Source organism: Grammomys surdaster, unplaced genomic scaffold (assembly GCF_004785775.1).
Source record: "Grammomys surdaster isolate TR1022 unplaced genomic scaffold, NIH_TR_1.0 347, whole genome shotgun sequence".
Classification (NCBI taxonomy): Eukaryota; Metazoa; Chordata; class Mammalia; order Rodentia; family Muridae; genus Grammomys; species Grammomys surdaster.
In genome coordinates this window covers 4204858-4209274 of record NW_021604766.1, presented here as the reverse complement: position 1 = coordinate 4209274, position 4417 = coordinate 4204858, and positions in this window count along the sequence as shown.

Below are 4417 nucleotides of genomic sequence, written 5' to 3'. Positions count from 1 at the left end.
ATGCACAAGGGCTGCATAAAATCAAGTCAGCCAAACTCCCAGCATGGACAGATGAGGGGCTCATGAAGTGCCACCCCTATCTGAGGAGCTGTTGACAATCCATGGATTCCTGAACAGAGAGAGTCAGTTTCCTTCTGGAATTGCCTGAATGCTCCATCCTCCATTAGATGCTTCTACACCCATAGACATAGAGGTAGCAGTAACTAGGCTCTTCTTTTGAGAGAGACAGAGAGAGACACATGACACACAGAGGGAGACAGGCACACACACACACACACACACGCAGAGAGAGAGAGAGAGAGAGAGAGAGAGAGAGAGAGAGAGAGAAACATTGAGGACATTGAAGTTCTGAGTTAAAACTGGTAGTGTAGTAGACGAAGACTTCAAAGAGGAAGGAATGGATGATAGATTTGATCAAACACATCTTATGCTTGTATGAAATTCTCAATAAAATAATTACAACTGGAATGATCCTAGAGAGTGCATCATGAAAAGATCCAATCACCAAAATAATTATTACCACATGAAATAGTATTTTCCAGTCTAGCCACAGGGTTCCAGAAAAACATAGGTTATATAGATATGCAAATATCTTCATGGTTCATCTATTTTACCACATGTAGGAAAAATCCAATTAAATGTGATTTAAAGCAAAAAGAATGAGCTCTGGTGTAAAATAAGCTAATTAAAAAATAAACAAGTAAATGGAAAAAAGCAGAAGAAGGCATTTCATATAACAAGAAACTTTGAGAAGGAACAGGGGATCTCCATGTATTGATGATTTTGAGTTTTCCCTCTTTTAGGAGAAAAAAAGGAAAGCTCTCTACATTTGGAAGAAGCAGCAAAATTCAACCCTTAAAAATGAATCACACAGGCTTTATCTGACGTGGCATCAATACAAAAAGAGAAGTTGTTACACAAGTTTGACCAGCAGTTTTCCCAAAGTTGGTGCATTCCTCTTGTTAAAAAAATATTTACAGAAGTATTCAAACTTACTTCTAAATTATGTCTCAAAATTTACTATTCATGTAGGACATAGTGGGTACAGAGATATGACCCATAGTGTGCAAAATGTTCTTGATTAAAATCTGTATGTGAGTTTTGTTGTCCTGTGAAGTTAAATATACTAGTCTCATAGATCTGGTAATATGCAAAGAATCAAAGAGTTACATGAATTAATGTTACTGTGACACAATATTTGAGTAAAAAAGTTAAAGCTACTCAAAGGGAGTTTAGTTAAAAATCAGGGCCAACTTCTCTATGCTTCAATACTAAGCTGACTGTGCAAAATAAAAAGCTATTTTAAGAATTTGAATAGATGAATCACCATATAAGAATTCATAGCCCATTGCTAGTTTCAGCTTACAAAACTTTTAAACTTTCCGTGTGCCCTATAGTTTCCCTGCTTCAAAATCCTATTGCTCTTTTTGAGACACATTGCCTCTGGCATCTTTTTTTTTTTCTGGGGTTGCTGCAACAAAGTACCATAAAGGGAAGAACATAAACAGAGACTTATTTTCTCAAACTTCTGGAGACTTAAAGTCCAAAATCACAGTGGAGTAGAACTGATAATCTCTGAGAATTGTGTGAGCAGTGTTTTCCATAACTCCATGGGATTGGAGGATTTTTGGTAACCTTTACTACGCCTTGTGTAAACAGGTATCTTCACCACCACACGGCTCTTTCTGTCTCTGTGTCTGTCTCTCTGTCTCTGATTCTCTCTCTCTCTCTCTCTCTCTCTCTCTCTCTCTCTCTCTCTCTGTCTCTCTCCTCTCTCCCTCCCTCCCTCTCTCTCTCTCTCTCTCTCTCTCTCTCTCTGTATGTCCATGGTTTTCCTTTTTTAAAAGTAACGAGTCATATAAGTAATATTCTAACTGTAGACTACCTTTTGCTTGTCACTAGCAGTGGTTCTCAACATATGGCTTGCAACCTCTTTGGGAGTCCTATATCTGATATTATATTATGATTCATAACAGTATCAAAATTGCAGTTATAAAGTAGAAACAAAAATGATTTTATGGTTGGAGGTCACCACAACATGAGGAACTTTATTAAAGGGTCACAGCTCTAGGAAGGTTGAGGACCACTGATAGTGAGTTTAGCTTAAATAATTGTATTTATATTGACTGTGTCTAAGTGAGATTTAATTCTATTGTGCTTGAAGGAGAACATTAAAACATGGAAGTTTGCTGGAGGAAGTCAATTCAATTGACAATACCCTGGGTCAAAGTGTGGTCCAATAAATGTGATATAGGAATCAATTTACACCATGTGTGTACCCATGAGTTATGTGTCCATGTGTGTGCATGCACACAGTGGATGAGTACTCAGAGACTTCAGGTTAGCATTGGGTGCTATTCTTAGTCTCTTCTCACCTTATGTTTTGAGACAGGGAATTTGTCACTGAAGCTAGAGGTCACTGAGTCATCTATGTTGACTGCTTACCAAACTCCAGTGATGCACATGTCTCCAAACCCCTCTGGAAATGGGGTTATAGATTTTGTTCTCACACTCAGCCTTTACAATGGTGGTTTTATTTGAAGTCAGGCCCTCATGCTTTTGTAGCAAGCACATTAATGACTAAGCCATGTTCTTTTCCCCCAGAATACTGTATTTTTAATAAATACATGAGGATTCTTTTTCATGTTAATTTATTTATTTTTTTGTTTGTTTGACTACTTTTATTGGATATTTTACTTATTTACATTTCAAATGTTATTCCATTTCCCAGTTTTCCCTCCCCCTGCTTCTATGACGGTGCTCACCCACTCACTCCTGCCTCGCTGCCCTGGCATCCCCTACACTGGGGCATTGAGCCTTCACAGGACCAAGGGCCTCCCCTCCCATTGATGCCAGATAAGGGCATCCTCTGCTACATATACAGCTGGAGCCATAGGTCCCTCCATGTGTACTCTTTGGTTGGTGATTTAGTCCCTGGGAGCTCTGCGGATCTGCTTTTCAATAGTAAAATAAAGAACAAAAGGGTATTTAGATATATGAAAATCTTATCAGAATACCAGGCCCGAGAAAGTATTAAACACAGAATGACGAAAGGTACAATATCCTTACCGAAATCCCACAGGGAGGACTCTTTGCAGCGCGAAAATGTAAATGTAAATGTAGAGTATCATCTACACCTGGTTTATGTAGCCATCAAGAGACCAGCAGATAGACAACACCCAACTGTCCCAGGAACTTTAGCTTAGCTTAGTTCCCACTGCTAATATGGCCTACTTATACTACCATTCTTCAGCCAATCTGTCCATCCGTCTGTCTGGATCATCTTCTGTGTTTCTCTTGACCTGAGACTTGGCTTTCTCTTAGAATCCTGCAGCATAGTTTGTTTAGTGGATCCTTTAGCTCTCGAGCTATGTAATATGAGATTCTAGTGTTAATATTATTAGTTCAAATCAGAAAACAAAGAACTCATAGTTTTCAGCGAACAGCTACTAAGCAGAAACGAGACTACTTGATAAATTGTAGGTGATGATTAGACAACATAATTAAATGCTTACTATTTTTGTATTTTCTTTTATTGGGTATTTTCTTTATTTACATTTCAAATGTTATACCCATTCCAGGTCTCCCCTCCAGAAACGCCTATCCTATCCCCATTCCCTTTGCCTTTATGAGGGTGCTCCCCCACCCACCCTCCCATTTCTGCCTTCCCGCCCTGGCATTCCCCTACACTGGGGCATCACATCCCTACAGGATCAAGGGCCGGGTATTCCACTGATGTCCAACAAGGCCATTCTCTGCCACATACATGGCTAGCGCCATAGGTCCCTCCATGTGTACTCTTTGGTTGGTGGTTCAGCCCTCTGGAGCTCCTGAGTTTCTGGCCAGTTGACACTGTTGCTTCCCCCACTACCTGGCTGCAAATCCCCTCAGCTCTTTAGTCCTTTCTCCAACTCCTCCATCTGGGACCCTGAGCTCAGCCCAATGGTTGGCTGCAAGCATCCGTCTCTGTATTTGTCAAGTGCTGGCAGAGCCTCTCAGGAGACAGCCATATCAGGCTCCTGTCAGCAAGCACTTGCGGGCATCCTCAATAGTGTTCAGGTCGGAATACCCAAGATACAATTCACAGACTATATGAAGCTCAAGAAGAAGGAAGACCAAATTGTGGATGCTTCAGTGCTTCTCAGAAGAAGGAACAAAATACTTACAGGAGGAAATATGGAGACAAAGTGTGGAGTAGAGACTGAAGGAAAGGCCATCCAGAGACTGCCTCACTTGGGGATCCATCCTGTATTTTTGTATTTTTTAATCTAACAAAAGAACTATCTCAGAAATATTTGAAACACTGGAGTTCTCTTCAACAGTATCATCTTTGATTTTTTTAATCATGTTTTGAAACAGTGTTTGGCCATTTACTCTGTTCATTTGATTCTTATTAGTTTTCCAACTGTGGTTCTGA